The sequence below is a fragment of the Pavona decussata genome, unplaced genomic scaffold (assembly GCF_977016875.1).
Source record: "Pavona decussata unplaced genomic scaffold, jaPavDecu1.1 SCAFFOLD_6, whole genome shotgun sequence".
Taxonomy (NCBI): Eukaryota; Metazoa; Cnidaria; class Anthozoa; order Scleractinia; family Agariciidae; genus Pavona; species Pavona decussata.
In genome coordinates, this window is record NW_028145430.1 from 3,250,001 (window position 1) to 3,266,996 (window position 16,996).

A 16,996-nucleotide genomic window follows, 5' to 3' on the forward strand; every position below is an offset into this window, starting at 1 on the left:
AGGAATCCCAAATGAATAGCAAATACCAGTCGCTGTACGGTCTCTTCTAATCGCGTGACGTGTGCGTGAACATAGCGCAAAACAATTTTAAGTGTCGCGAGTGGGTAAGCAGAGAGTACACAAACTTATCTGGCTTAAAGAAAGGGCACTCACTGGATTCGCTTATTCGTTCTAAAGGTAAATATAATGATTTGGATATGCAAGAATCAGGAATTACAGAGAAATCCTATGAAATCTTCGGACTCCCGTACGAATAGCAAATACAAGTCGCCGTACGGGTGCCGTACGAATAGCCACTGTGAAAAAAAAAATGTTCGCTCAACCGTCACAATGCGTGACGCTCCTGATATGACATTGTCACGCATACCGATAAGAGCCCAAATAAGTTCAAATACAGCATCAAATTAATTTTATCTGCCCTTATGATTTGATAGCGAATTCAGTAGGTTGGTGTTTGTAGCGAAATATCGTAAAATACCGGTTACAATACAACTTGTAACGTGTTTTGGGCACGGTCGAATAACTTAGGTAGCTTATATATCGGGGAGAGGTGGGGTGCTAGGAGGGGGGGGTGGGGGCTTATAGCGGTGAATGTCTTAGGCATGGGCCAACAACTGGGGTAGCTTTAGCTAAGCGGGGGTGGGGAACTCTGAAGTTGCACGAAAAAAAAAAAACGAACAAAAAGGGAAACAAAAGGGATTTATTTTAAGCTACTCGGACTGAACATTTTGACTTGTACTTTTACTCAGTAAAGCTATTCGTTTGTTAATACGGTATCGTTTCTTTGTTATTTCTATTTTGCAGTCCAAATCTCACCGCTGCATATTGCTCAGAACACACTGGCCAAGATGCTCTTGGTGTAGAAACTTAACTTAATAGTGGAATTGATGTTTAGATATCTTTACCCTTGTAGAGATCCGACGGATTTAAGTGTCACATTATAACATATACGAAATCCAAGAATACTTCACAGAATGTCCCATTACTTTGAGTTTCTTATGTTTGATCATGATAACAGCTATACTTCTTCAAAAAATCTTCAATTCGACTCAGATAAGGGGCTTTCTTTCGTCCCGTTATATCGCAGGTAGGGATTTCAAAGTGGACACATATTCTGTTCAGCATTGAAATCGCGAATTTCGACAGCTTGGATTCTTTCATCAGCTCACATAGGTTGTAGTTGTCGAAGCTAATGGGATGGACAGGTTGCACTGTTTCCCGGGACTGTTTCAAGAACGTCTCCCCTCAGGTCGCTACCAGCAATTTCAGCTTCTGCGCTTTCGTCATCGGACTCAGTCTGGGTGGAGTTGCGGTCTTGGAGAGTACGTCTCGACGCCAAACGAGAAAAGTAGCTGGCGATCTGCTGACCCGTCAAAAGTTCAGCGCTGGTAAACAAGCGGTCGCCATTTGTATCCCTTGCACTTATCATTGAGCGAGCAACTGTGCAAGCGTTAACTTTTTGCCCTGTTTGTTCTCCGATAAGGAACTTGCTCAGCAGGTAGTTCTTCTGCTTTTCGTTGAATCGCGCTCTTGAGGCATGGCTAGCCTTCAGGGCCCATCCCATCGGAAGTAAAGGCGCATTTTCTGCTGTTCCGCTCTCACTGCACTGTTGCATCTGTGGGACTCTTTTGAACTGCTCTTCCAGTCTAACGGCATCTCTGTCCAATAATGTCTCACGTTCCAGGGTACGTTCGTGCTTCCCGCAATCCAAGTGATGTTGTAAGGCAACAAAACGCTGGTATGATTTGATACAGCCTTCTTCAGGGCAGAAGAATAGCTGGGAAGAACCAGGAGGATCTGGTGACTCGTCTGAACTTGACGTGGCCTCCGGTTTGGTAGATCGAGACTTAGGAGGGTTGAAATTATCTGATGCGTCTTCGGTCACTCTACTAGATAGGCTTGGAATTGAAAAAACGTTGTTATCCTCAGTAACTTTGCTTAGTTTGATGGTCTTTGCAGGTCCAATTCCATAGGCCTTCCAGGTTGTAATGGAATCTTCGCCATATTGGCCGTTAGATTCAAACTTCACACGAGTAGTGGAACTTGGAATTTCGCACAATGTGACGTTAAGGCCAGGTACACCTTCAGACGATTTCATAGCGTCAACCATTTGACTGGCATTCTCGATGTCGTTACCTTCATTGAGATGAACTCTCATATGGGCCTTGATCGTTGCCGCCTTCCTGTCACATGCCCCTTTCCCACCTTGGGGATCTGAGAAGTTAAGTCGTTTAACCGTGACTTCGTGGAACTGGCCGGCTTTCGGGGCATTGAGGATAGTTGCCGCACATCGATAGCACCCAGCGTTGTCTTTTCTGTAAGCGACAGTTTTCAAAGATGGTATAACTGCTTTAAGCTTACCGATGACGTCTTCCATGATTGCTATCACAGTGTTACTGTCTTGGCTGCATGATTGGAATACGTGGACGAACGTCATTATCTGTAGTTGCTAAGTGACCATGATTTTTCTCATCGCCACGGTAACATGCCAAGAAAGGCCACGCTTACCTAACCAGTCTCGTTGGCTCTCACGGTACTGGCGCGGCAAGAATTTCATTGCCCAGTCTTGAACCAGAAGTACACTCGATTCATCGAGCTCGTCTATAACGTCGAGCCGCGCCTGATCCTGATTTAGACTCCGTAAAAGATGGGATTTCCAAGCTTGAATGCTAGAGATTGCTTGGTCGGCAATAAAGCGCAATTCCTCTTTGGCATCCTCGCCGATGCTCTCTTCAGTCTGTCGTCATTGCGAGAGCCTTTTCTATGTCCGAAAGAGATGTTGTAAATGCGTCACAGCGGTCACATCGTTTTGTATGTTGATGTTCACAAAGAGTCTGGAAATCCCGATCTTTGGGGTCACTCAGGGCATACTGCCGGCAATGGTCTGCGACACAGGATTCTTTGGACACATGCACCTGCCATAATTATAAAATAAAACAGCTGTAGCAAGGCCTTAGGAAGGGGAGAAGCGATGGGTGTGTCCACACCCCTCTCCGTGGGTCACAAAGGTTCTCATACTCGGGGAGTAAGGGGTATAATGACTCTCAGGATGCAGGAAACGCGGACTTAAACTACTTTATTTTCCAAATTTACGGGGATGCATACCCTGAATCCCCCCACAACACCCGCACCTCCGGGACTCGCATTCACCCACGCAAAATATCCTGCCTATGTCTCTGTATTGCATTGGTTAGTTACCGAAACCAAAAAAAACCTTCCTAAAAAAGAACAAAGCACGTATTAGCAGTGGCGGTTTCATGTCTGTCTGTCTAACAAACTTTGACTCAAGACTGAATTATTAATTGTCATATTTACCTACTTTATTGATTATATTTCTCTCTTTATCTATGATTTATTCATGGCCTTGGTTTACAAGGAGTCTGAGATGAACGCACGTCGTCAAAGGTTTGGGTTGGCAGGAGCTTAAGCGTTTTTTTTTTTTTGCGTAATCTCGTATGAGCGCGCGCGAGCCTCTCCCTTACGCGCTTCGTCGGAAATCTCGCCCAAAAAATAATATTGCCTGACGCGCAGGCCAGATTAGAGGGTACGGGGATGTGTGATTTTATATATCATATGAAAAATTAAATTCTCTATAATAATATCGTAAGCTTTTCAGTACACTTTATTCCATACCATTCCATACCTTGTAGTCACTTTTTAGGTAGCGCTTAGCAGACACCAGGCGTTCCCGCTGTTCTTTAGCCCACGTCATCCCCATTAAATTGTCTCCCAAGCGCTCCGCCACATTGATAAGATCTTCAAAGCCTGAGCTCCAGCCGAACTGATAAAGTCCAGACCTTCCAACGACTTTGTAGTAGAGGCTGTACAAACGGAAAGGATGTTTAACAGAGTTCTGCGGCTGAGAGGGGTAAAATTGGACTCCACTGCATATGCAAGATATTGCTTTACTATGGTTTCAGGGATTAACATTCGGATAACATTGGGGACTGTCACGACGTTATTTGTTGACAACTTGATAGTCTTCTCTCCGAATGGCAAATCCTGGATGACATGAGGACTCGTTATGAAATTCAAGAAGTGGTTGACCTGTGTGGGTGACACGAACATTTTAGTCTGGGATGACTGTGGCAGTGGAACACCTCTCCCATGAAGCATTGTATGCTTTCTTGCAATACTGAATCTGTACCACGTAAGATCAGGGATCCATTTGTTCAGGGTTCGGAAAGTTGCCTTGTCTGCCATTATCGAAAGTATTTGACGTCGGGTGTCCCAGGTGCTTGCATTACTGTAGCACTCTGTCAGAACGTTCATGAGTTTGTTATCCACCTCCTCACCCTCGCTTTCGCTGTCACTAGAGAATTGTTGGTTCAACGATGGGACAAGCGAATGCCACAACTTTTCTGATTGATTGAGGGCTACTTCATCTAAGACAGCACTCACTGCCTGTTTTACTTTTCGAAGATGGCGACGACGCGTTCTTTCGCTCGATTCATTCCACGGTAACATCACAGTATGCCTCACTGGGCTGACATCCTTACTTTCTAAGAATTCGTTCAGTTTGGTCAGCGGCGAAGAGTCATCACGCCTCCTACTGCGGGAATCAGTTGTTGCGTCCATACTGGAATCTGAAGGCAAATAAAAGCTTCTTCCTGGGGTCTGGACGTTGGAGGGACAATGGACGGATGGTGGCATTCTTCGCGCCACTGGGGTAGCCCCAATAGACTCGAGCTCGTTCTGCAACAAATTATAATGTGAACCTGCTCAATACTAACAGACCACGTGACTTATCTTGATAACGTCAAATCTGGACTCAAAACGTCTGTTAATATAATTTCCATTTTATTAATAGTGGATCCTGGTAGAAAATGGTGAACACTTACCAATGACATATCTCTCATTTGGAGAATAACTTCGCTTTCAATCCCAGACGGTTGGGGCGCGATCTTGCTTACCGGCAATGAGAACACACGCCTGTAAAAACGAATTGCAATTGCTTTATAACTGAAGATTTCATCCATTTGCCCCCATGAAATCGCCCAAGAATATATTATTTTATTATTGTAAATCCTTTCAAACCCGTGTCAGTTAACGTATTTTTATTTATTTATTTTTTTTGCTAACAGCAACACGAGAAATAAACACTGTTGGTAAGGTTCTAAAGAAGAGCGCTTTCATTAAAGACCATTACAGACTGGAAGATGATTAAACATATTTTTGCTAAGACAACAACAGCAAAACAACTTCTGCAGAGATTCCAGTCACTGGCAATCATCTAATCCAGGCAACTACTTTTTAGTCAACGGTGAAACCGCGTTTGCGCTCACAACTCGTAGAATTGAATAAGCAATCCCTCAAAGTAAAGTTCTCCCTCCGCAGTTGTAAACGATTAAGGTGCTAACTGCACCAACTATGGGATGGTAACAAATGGTCTAAACGGCCGTTAAAAACTTAGTGTACTTGACTGACGCAACTCGCACTTGCCTTTCATCTGTGCCCGGCTAACTAGCATGCGCGTAACTGGCTGTCAATCAAACAATGTCTTTACAATACATTTGCACACTGTACTGTGTGCAGTCCAATACCTAGTAAATGTAATCTCCTTGCCTTTTTACCCGTACAAAAAATACCCGACTTTACCTAAGTGCATGAACGGAACTTTCGTAATAAAAACATAGACAAAAAGCTCACCTGCGCCAACTGGAAGGAAAATTCCAGTCTCCTTCAAAACGAACTGTGATCCTGACTTGCTTAATCCTCTCTCTGCTTTCGGCTTTTTGCCTATGGCTATGTCGTGCTTTGACAGGCTCACTGGAATGGAGCACTTAGTAGAAGGACGCTTCCAGCAAGCACGATGTTGGGTACATATAGTCCAGGTTTCTACATTTCGGGGCGGCGCGTAGATTGACGCCCTCGCCAGTAAAAGTTCTACTTCATTTTCTACTCCGTCGATGGCAAAGGATGACTTGTGTCTTGAAATGTCACGATTACAGGTGAGCAAAGAAACTGGTTGTACTTGCCTACTCCTATCTCTCGCATCGAAACCGCAGTGGCCGCCAACTATGGCAAGAAACGAACACGCATCGGTCTCCATAATACGCCACCGTCAAAGTCTAAGACCGAGTGTGAATTCCTCAGGAAAAAAACCCTTGATGTCAAGTTGTCCATTTCACAATGACAGCGCGTTAGCACTTACCCCAGCTAATAGATTTGGCAATTCAGTGACCGTGATCGTGAGAGAAGGGATTTATTTCAGATTCAAACAATGATTTGTTCTATTTGGAGAAATATTGTGTACAGCATTATCACAAGATACAGTTAACTTTCTGTCTAAGCTCGCTAACACCGAGGAGAACGTGGAGAGAGCACAATCCACTCCCCTTAACGATGTTTTCTTTCCCTTCCGTTCCCATCAAAACACCAGAAGCAAAAATGTTTTCTGCTACTTAGGCTTGCTGACATCGGACAAATTATTATGGAAATTAAAATTTCGTGATATATTCCTGTGAAAAGCTAATTAGATTGATAATTCAATTTGAATGTTTACACAGGTGTAATGATGATAATGTGCACAGGCTTCTTGAGGCTGAAGTACATTTGGGCATCGGATTTCTTCCTTTTGTCCCTTTTTTATCCGAAACGAAATTTTTCTAAATCGGCCAGTTCTATTTTTGTTTTCTCATTAACCAAATATGTACACACGTGTGTACAATGCAAAAGAATTAGAATTAGTTAACGTTACTTAATCAGGAAGGCTCATCCGCAAACTAGGCTGGTATCCAGAGGGGCCCTTCATCAGGTAAAAGCTAATTACGATACAAATATATATAAGTAAAAATAACACTAGATTACAGATGTGATGAAAATAAGCGCAACAAAGCAATTACACTTCTCTTCCGTGCATCAGCTGACAAACGCCTTACATGCGAAAGAAATGTTGAAATTCTATTTAACACAGGTGGGCTTGTTGCAAAATCCCTGAACTTAGTCTTAAATTCGTTTCTTGCCTGATCTTTGCCATAGTTTTATTATTATTATTATTATTATTATTATTATTATTATTATTATTATTATTATTATTATTTTATTATTATTATTATTATTATTATTATTATTATTATTATTATTAATATTATTATTATTATTATTATTATTATTATCTTTATTTTATTTTTTTTTAATACCGCTTATAAGCCACCCCCGCCCCCCCGCCCCCCAGAACCCCACGTCCCCACCTCACCTCCCCGATATATAAGCTACCCAAGTTATTCGACCGTGCCCAAAACACGGTATTAAGTTGTATTGTAACCGGTATACAATATTTCACTTAACACAAACCTACTGAATTCGCCACCAAATCATAAGGACAGATGAAATTAATTTGATCTTCCAAACTTCACTTTATCGGTATGCGTGACAATGTCATACCCGAGCGTCACGCATTACTAACGATAACTGGTGACGATTAACCAAACATTTTTTCGCTTTCAACGAAGTTACCTTTCGTTTCTGAAAACGAAGCGTCACATGGACCATTGCTGGAGCACACGCTGGAGTAAATCAGCCTTTTTAAGTATGAAGCAGGAGTTTAGATTCATAATTTCAATCAAAACCTGAGTTTTCGGCTTTAACAAGTGATTACAGTCGCTTTGCATGACAAGATGCTAATGAGCTCACATTTCAGTCAAACCACAGGTCACCAAAGCGTATGTGACACAGGCTACCATGCAAGCGTGATTTAAGAGTTTGTATGGAGTTAAAATTAAATCAAAATTTAGACAACAATTTTCCGTAAAAATCCCACAAAAAATATACTTAAGTCTGAAAAAACTTACCCGGTGTGTTTTGCTGTGTTTTCAATGCTCTTCAGTGCTTCCAAACGCTGTTTTGAGCGGTTTATCTCTCAGCAGCTGGTCCACGTGCATCACTGTATTATGTTAATGACAAGGTAGGAAACTAAAAGTCGAATTTGAATAAAATTTGGCCCGTCATTTTAGGAGAGCGCTTCGAAAACCTCGCTAAAATTTGCTTGAAACTTAAGCACTCGCTTAACTGTCTCTCCATATGGCAAGAAGGATGATGTGCGCTCCCTCCTGGGTAGCTCATTTACGGAGGAGTTCATTTATTGAGACACAGGCCTTCGTTGAAAACAAAGTTCATTTCAAATCGGGTGCCATTTTTGCCGCCGACAGAGCCGTGTCGCTGGAATGTTGGAACAAACTCACGGTCAAACCTAGGCACGAGTACTAAAATGTGCCCAGCCGGGGAAATCCACGGGAAGCCTTTGGCACGTAACAAACCACACACACCCCCTCCCGGCTAAGTGCAGTTCTGTACCAGCCAGCTAAATTGTATTATCATTCTTTGTACTGATCGAGACTCGGCCGTTAACTCATTTGGGATAACGGCCGAATCCGTATCGGTAGTTTTTTCAGACTTAAGTATATTTTTTGTGGGATTTTTACGGAAAATTGTTGTCTAAATTTTGATTTAATTTTAACTCCATACAAACTCTTAAATCACGCTTGCATGGTAGCCTGTGTCACATACGCTTTGGTGACCTGTGGTCAAACTACTCAGATTTCGATGGCGTTTTATGAAGCCCTCGCTGAATAACCCAAACCAATTTCAATATGCTGTGTAAGACTAGTTCTTTGCACACTTTATAGCCGTAAAATTAACCCGATTGGAGAGTGGCCACATATCGAAAACTCAATTTGTAATTATAAGGTCACACTCGCTTTACCAAAGCTGTTATTAGATCTACATCAAAGAATGCGTTTTTTCTCATTAAAAAAATATCATCTACATCCGAAAAACAAACTGACATCTAGTGCCAAATAATTCTTTGTTTAAGTTCAGTTCCAACTTTTCGATGATATAGCCTCAGCGATTATCACGAGAGCGTTTTTCCGAATGCTAATTTTTGCTGATTTATTCCGACATTCTTTGGCCAGCGAGAGCGCGAAATCGATTTTCCCATATATTTCTAAAATTCGGCCGTATTTTTGAAAATAAACCTCGAAACCTTTCAAAACTCACTAATACCTCGCTACAAACTCCAAATGAAGGTAGATTAAATTTTAAGCGTGGCCGCGCTTTGATCGATATTTTTGTGCATTTGGTCTTAAATGTCGAGTGCTTCTTAGAAGTTATTCTTTCGATTTACCGCTTCAAAATGGTTAATTTTCCGTTTGGAAACGGCACAATTGAGTCTACAACATGTTAACAATATGGCCGCCACAAATTTAATCCGGGTTTAATGAATAAATGAAATGATGCTTTGACGTCACACAGGTAGGGGTGAGTAGGTCCCCTCCCTCGCGATATACGAGATAAGAATAGATTTTAATTAGCCTTCTTTTGTTGAAGACAATCAGAACAATACATCCCTACTAGTAGTGGGGAGAGTTTAATGAATAAATTAATCTGCAGATTTGTGGCTACGATGAAGAAAAAACAAGATGCCTCTACTGGCATTTACGCGAGATGCTGTGGCTGATGCATTTATTCCAACTGTATGCTTCGCCGATTGATAAAACTATCCTTTCTAATGGAATAGTTTGAGTCACGAAGACGCGTTATGTTGTTTCCCTTGTGTTACGCTACTTAGGGTTTCACCGGAAATTTCGGTAATTCCATTACGATAACGTTAGCTTCTCAATGACCTCTTTTCAGTCTCCCATTATGGTTCGGGATTGTAAAACAAAGTACGATTCCTTCGCCAGGAACTCTCCAATTTCCACCGTCTTAGATGTCGAGTGCTTCTTAGAAGTTATTCTTTCGATTTACAGCTTCAAAATGGTTAATTTTCCGTTTGAAAACGGCACATTTGCGTCCACAACATGTTAACAATATGGCGCCACAAATTTAATCCGAGATTAATGAATAAATCAAATGATGCTTTGACGTCACACAAGTAGGGGTGAGAGGGTCCCCTCCCTTGCGATATACGCGACAAAAATGGACTTTGATTGGCCTGCTTTTGTTGAAGACAATCAGAACTATACATCTTTACTAGGAGAGGGGAGAGTTTAATGAATAAACAAGACGCTGTGGGCGCGTTTACTTGGGCGTCGTTGTATTAGGAGTATCTGAGCATGCACGTTAGTTCAGTCTTTGGTGACACGTGAACGATAAAAGATTCGCTGAGAGTCTAAGGCATCATATTTGCGATAAACGTGATGTAGTTCGACCGAAAATGTCACGCAAACAAAATAAAACAATACTCTCTTTAATACTAAACACGTCGGATTTTGTAACCATGAGGTGCATCTAAGATAATGATGGATTTTGGCGACAAAGGAGTATTTGCGGTTCCAGTGGTAATGATGAATTTTGGCGACAGAGGGGTATTTGTGCGAATACCTTTCCACCCTGATACCCTTTTTTTCTGGGTTATGAGAGATGTTCCAGCTTTTTCACTGGTAACAGCGCACGATCGCAAAATGTCACGCAGAACGTGTAATATGACACGCGTGCGAAAAGACATGCGTTCTATATGGGACGCGTGCGGATAAGACAAATCTCACAGAACATCCGATTTACAGAAAGTTGACTCAACGAATCTATTTCATGATCACTGGAATAGGACAGAACTTTAATGACAAAATCAAAGCGCTCTGTGAGTGACCAAAAAATGAACTATTTCAAATTATGTCTACAGTTATTTGTTTATTATACACGCAAAAAAGAAAATAAACTTCACTCGCACTGGAAGGCAACGCAAAGGTCGAAGTATACGTTCATTCTTTTAGTGGTTTTGGGTGATTGCCAATGGACAAAATATCATGACACAAAAGAGAGTGTTTCCAGGATTTAAAATGGCTTTAAATGAAAGAAGCTGGGTTTATAAAGTGGAAAGACACTACAGCTCCCGTGGCGATTGAATAACAAGCAGAAACCGTCCAGTTTTTGTTCCAAGACCCGCCGAAAATATTTTCTTTCTGAATGCCGCGTCGCCGGATGAAACTTGATACACGTGAACGATTTTGGTTGCCTAGCACGTGACCGATTTATTCCCGGTGTTTTCAGCGTGGCAATTCCTTTCTGCATCCAAACGATGGCTTCTTTCAACGTTTTGCAACATCGGAAGGGGCTTTCAGTTTTGCTAAAGCCCGGGTGTTAAAGTTGCTATTTTGGCTTTATCCAACGTAAAAATAAAGAAATTAATTCGTCAAGCGTTGATTGTCGCTGTGCATTAGCAAACTTTCAGTGTTTACATTTGTTCTGGTGAATAGATCTTATCGCTCACACTGGACCCCGAATGAAATTTATTTTCGAAGCTTTAGTTTTAGTTTTCTACTTTACCCTAATCCTTTCACCCACGGAATGGTCCTGAATCTTTAAAGTTAATTGAACGTTTTCTTTTTTTATATTGCGGGCAGAGAAATGAAATGTTTTGCTCGGCTGAATGTAAATTCAGTGTTTACGGCCTGATCTTATCGATTACGTTTGACACCGAATAGGGATTTATCGAGAAGAGCCAAAAGGGCGTCTGAGGTTAATTGTCGAACTTTTGGAAAATATCCGTCCTGAAAGGAAAGTTGCCCCTCAGTTTCGTTCAATGGAAGGAGTTAGCAGACAACACAATTACTAGCTGTTTTCTTTTAAGAATACGATATTCGTTGTGTTGATTTTACGTCCTTGTTTTTTGTCCCGTAATGGCGGCTTATGATAAATACATCCAGACTCGACATGTAGCGCACGCGCAGTAGAGCCCTTGCCACTTGACGTATACGAAGAAATCCTATTTTATAACTTGGGCTCTCCGCCCAAGTAATTAATGTGCAGATTTGTGGGTACGACGAAGAAAAAAAAAATAGATGCCTCCTTATGGCATTTACACGGAATGCCTAATGTAGCCCCATTTATCTCCTATTGTATGCTTCACAGATTTTTAAAAACTATCCTCCCTTCGCAATTGAAATAATTGAATGGTTTTATTCAGAGAGACTGCGTGACATTTAATCGTTGTGTTACTAACACCGGAAATAACTCTGCGATAACGTCATAACCCCCGCTTGAACTGGTCTGGTTTTCTCCGCGTTGGATTATTCGATCTGTTAGTGAAAGCGTAGTTTCTTCTCTGTGAACTCTCCCAATTTCCCCCGTTTAAACTGTCGAGTACTACTTAGAAGTTATTATTTCGATTTACCGCTTAAAAAACGTTTGTTTTTCTTCTCAAAACGGCAGATCAGAGTTTCAAATTTATACATGTGGCCGCCATTTAACGAAAACAACCTTCTAAATGATGATTTGCTTTGACGTCACACAGATAGAGATGAGTGGGTCCCCTCCCTCGTGATATACGCGCCAATGGATTTTGATTGAGCCGTTTTCGTTGAAGACAATCAGAACAATAGATTCCTTCTGGGAGAGGGCAGAATTTAATGCAGGTTTAATGAATAAATCAAACGATGATTTGACGTCACACAAGAAGGGATGAGTGGGTCCCCTCTCTCGTGATATGTCCCTAAATAATTGATTTTGATTGGGCCGCTTCTGTCGAAGACAATCAGAACAATACATCCCTACTAGAGGAGGACATATTTTAATGCATAAATTAATGTGCCGATTTGTGACTACTACGAAGTACGAAGGGAAAAAAAAAAGATACCCGACCCAAACCTAGACACGGCCTGCCCTGCGGGCATGCCGTGTAAAAAGAAATCGAACTGTTTTTAGACACGGTATGGCCCTCAGGGTATTCCGCGTAATAAATTAATGTGCAGATTTGTGACAACGACGAAGAAAAAAAGATACCCGACCCAAACCTAGACACGGCCTGCCCTGCGGGCATCCCGTGTAAAAAGGAATCTACCCATTTTTAGACCTGGTATGCCCCTCAGGGCATCCTGCGTAAAAAGATTAGGAAACCATTTTTAGACACGGCATGCCTTCAGGGCATTCCGCGTAAAACAAAAAAAAAAGAACCCATTTTAAGACACGGCATGCCTTCCAGGCATTCCGCGTAATTACAGTCAAGACTGTAGTTTCCCTTGTTGCAGGTATTGTTTCTTTTCCTTATTTTGCTGAGATCTGAGACGCATCTAATACCTGACATTCACCAAATATTACGTCGATGTATTGCATTATCTGTACCGTGATACATGTGACACTGATAAGTTTCCTGAGAACGAAATATAATTTTTACATTATTGCTAATTTATTTGAATTCAATTCACACACTATCTTAGGTGCTGAAACAAAATCGGTTCCATAGCAGCCCAAAAACCCCTTTCACTTTGTCATACTATATAATACAATACAATACAATATTTATTTTGCCATAAACACAACAATTTACAGATGAAAAAAAAATTAAGAAAATTGATGAAAGAAAATAAATGGCGAAAAAAACCTGAAAGAAACCACGAGGCTTACTGTCTCGATGCAACAGTTTATTAAAGTTTATTAACAGTTTAATAACAGTTTATTAACAGTTTAATAACAGTTTATTAACAGTTTAATAACAGTTTATTAACAGTTTATCTCGATACTGTCACTTCAGCCGAGCTGCCACCGCTAAGAGTCCTAGGCCTGCAACGACCGTCATCACGATAGCTACGAGCAAGGCACTTGAAGTCACCAAAGTCATAGTCACAAAACTACCGATGGTAATTATTAGTATATGGCTCCCCATGATTGCTGCCTATTGTAAAAGAACAAGAAATAAATAAAAAAGTGGTTTGTTTTGGGGAACTGAACAATACAACAGGGGCAAAGAAACATCTGTCAGTACATTCTTTTTCTTTTTATATAAGAATGTTGTTTTTCCGGCCCAGGCTGAATATTCCTATTTTTCTGCCGATGTTAGGCTGAAAATATTTTTGTGAATGACATTTCCGTTTTAGAATGTATTGGGGTATCAATTAGAAATGTTTGGTGTCTAGATCTGTATTGTGTTACATTGAGCACGTGCTCCATCGCTTTACGTTGCAGCTAGCGAGGTTTTTATCGCCTAGTTGTGCCATTTAGAGAAAGGAAGAATATTATACGGTTCAGTTAAAACGTACATAAAATTGTATTGTATTTACAAATTTTGATCAAAACACAAAACTATATTCTTTTCTAAATCTCAGCCTCGGGTTATTCTTAGAATATTCTTAAAATTTCGCACATTTCAGCCTCGATATTCTTATAAAATAAATTCTTATAAAACAAAAGTGTAGTGAAAGACAAATCAATACTCTAGCCTGCTATGCTGATGTTCTCAAAGGGAGCCCGCACAAACCGTGTGACTGGTGACTGTTTACAAAATTTAAAAGATTTGTATGGAAATATTATAAGGTTCGTATTATAGCCAAATGTTAGGGAAAATGTTTATCTGAAAAGTCACAATAAATGTAAACTTATCTCAATCGTTGTGCTTTGTCGTTCTTTTGCCTGAAAATGGCAAATTTAAAGATTTTGAAGGTTTTGCTTTCGTCGTTTACCTGAGCGTTATATAGAGAGAAAAGGGAGGAAAGCTCTGTCAGAAATGCTCCAACGCCGAGGCGATTTTCACCCGGAAATTCGAATCGCCCCGCTTCCAAACCTAGCACCAGTAAAGTGGAGATGTTAAGCTTTCCTCTCGTACCATTCGATCGAAAATCCGTTCAAAACGAGAATGGAGCAGTCAGCGTGACAGTTCTTGACCTGCACACTAAAATTTGTAACGGTAAATTTGAACTTCCAATGCCGATATCTTGACTTTCTTCGCCGGCTGGCGCTTCTCCTTTTGAACGGATTTTCGATCGAATTGTACGAGAGGAAAGCTTAACATCTCCACTTTACTGGTGCTGGGTTTGAAAGCGGGGCGATTCGAATTTCCGGGTGAAAATCGCCTCGGCGTTGGAGCATTTCTGACAGAGCTTTCCTCCCTTTTCTCTTTATCTAACGCTCCGGTAAACGACGAAAGCAAAACCTTCAAAATCGCCTAAATTCGCCATTTTCAGGCAAAAGAACGACAAAGCACAACGATTGAGATAAGTTTACATTTATTGTGACTTTTCAGATAAACATTTTCCCTAACATTTGGCTATAATACGAACCTTATATTTCCATACAAATCTTTTAAATTTTGTAAACAGTCACCAGTCACACGGTTTGTGCGGGCTCCCTTTGATGTTCTTTGGCTGGCCATGTCACGCACTCTCGTGGAGAGGAGTTCGTGACATGACGAGCCAAAGAACATCTCAGGCGTAGGCTGCGTAGGAGGCTAATGAATACTCATGCTCTCTCGCCGTGTCAACATTGACACAATAAACAAAATCCAAAAGCATGCACTAGCGACTAGATTCTCTTTAAAGCACAATCCTTTCCATAAGCAACTAAATTGATGTTCCGCAATTAGATTTTGTTCATCAGTCTGCAGTCACGCTATGGCAATTACGAATCATCAAATAGCAGGGCGTAACATGTCGATTGAAATCGATCATCGAAAACATAGTCGATAGCACTCCATATTTGTCGATAACTGTCAATCGACAAGTTTAATTGACAATAAAAGTCGACAATCACAAGATTTTAAACTTAATATCTATATTGTTATCGACAGAAATTGAGCGAATTTTAAGCCGGCTGCGTAATAACCAAACCAATAATCCAATAGCTCGAATGGCAATATACAGAAGGGTAAACAGCTCTTAAGTAAAATCTGTATGGCAATAAAGTTTGGAATAATGAGAAACCTATTTTGAATTGGGAAATGAGTAACAGCACATAGCTGGTTTTCTAACCTCCCAAACTTGGTTAACAGGATTTTCCAGACTTGGAATTGCAAGCAAATTCCTTTCAGTCCTGGAAAACTACATAAACCAAGCATGCATGTTAAACGGTAGTTGGATTTGGACAGTAGTTATTGTTTGCATTGGCAAAATTTAAAAGGCTGTTTAAAGCTTTTTTAAGACCATGCCAGAGCAAAATACATTTTTGTAAAGGTTTATAAAAGTTAAAATACTTTAATTCTTCCCTTTTTTTTTCTAATTTTTTTTTTTTTTTTGAACAACAGGAGTTTATTTGCCAGCTCAAAGGCATTACTGTATTATCTTGATTTAGGGAGCATTATAGATTCTGTTGGGAGAAAAGGACTTTGCAGGAAGAAATCCCCAAAATGACTGAAGTGGAGCAGGAAGAGCACAACACAGTGTTTGACAAACAGTCAACGGAGATTGGTTTCCTTGGAGTTTGGCAGCTTCACTGATTGAACACCTTGCATGGTTTTGATGTACTGCATGATCTTGTATTTTATGCTGTGCCCCTCATTTTCCTCAACATTGTTAAGAGAAGAGTGCAGCAATGGCTTTCAAATGGTATTCTTAATAAAGAGGAGTTTGGATCAAATGCTGAAACAGATGCCATGGTCCAAAGGTATTCTTGTCACCTTTATCATGTGATTGTCAGAACTAGTGGTATTGATTTTGTTAAAACTGTCTCTAAAGTGGAAATACTACTTCCCTAAGTCAGACAGTTCTTACTGGTCTTGGTCATCGAGAGTTCACTGTATTTACATAGTTGTGTTGTGGTTCAAAGGAAAATAAAAAGTTATGCCAAGGATAAGTTTGAATCACAACAAACACATACACATATAGGAAACATAGCCCAACACTGTAAGTGTACATGTAATAGTGACCATTAACATATTACTCCTTAATGATCAAGCTAATTACATAATTACAGGTAATATGGAGATCAAAAACCATTTGAATCACCCCATATTAGACTTCTGCTTACACTGTTCCTGTACTTGGTATTACAGTAAGACAGTGATTCTTTTTTAAATCCTTTCTTACCTTACAAAACCAGTAGAATCCCAAATGATGGGATTTTGAAAAGGTGAAGTTGTTTATAAGTTTTGTGCAATTTTCGTGTAGAAACTTACTTTTATTATATTTTTTGCATGTACAGTGTATTTAGGCAGCCTTCAGTTTTTCTTTTTCAAAGTCTAACAATGGGGAGCAAATTCAAACAAGTTTACAGCTCATTGTTTTCTTGCTATAATTGAAGATGATAAATTATTGTTTAAAGGTACCCATATATTAAATTTTTGCCCCTT

General features: G+C 40.4%; 2 protein-coding genes and 1 pseudogene across 3 annotated transcripts in view; all 3 read right to left on the minus strand.

Moving 5' to 3' along the window:
- LOC146489203 (lymphotoxin-alpha-like) overlaps positions 1 to 16,996 on the minus strand; it is a 109,000-nt gene that overhangs the window by 22,025 nt on the left and 69,979 nt on the right.
- Positions 1 to 16,996, minus strand: part of LOC146489204 (uncharacterized) — a 119,204-nt gene that overhangs the window by 10,624 nt on the left and 91,584 nt on the right. The gene's annotated exons all lie outside the window — the stretch shown is intronic.
- Positions 942 to 4,882, minus strand: LOC146489205 (uncharacterized; annotated as a pseudogene).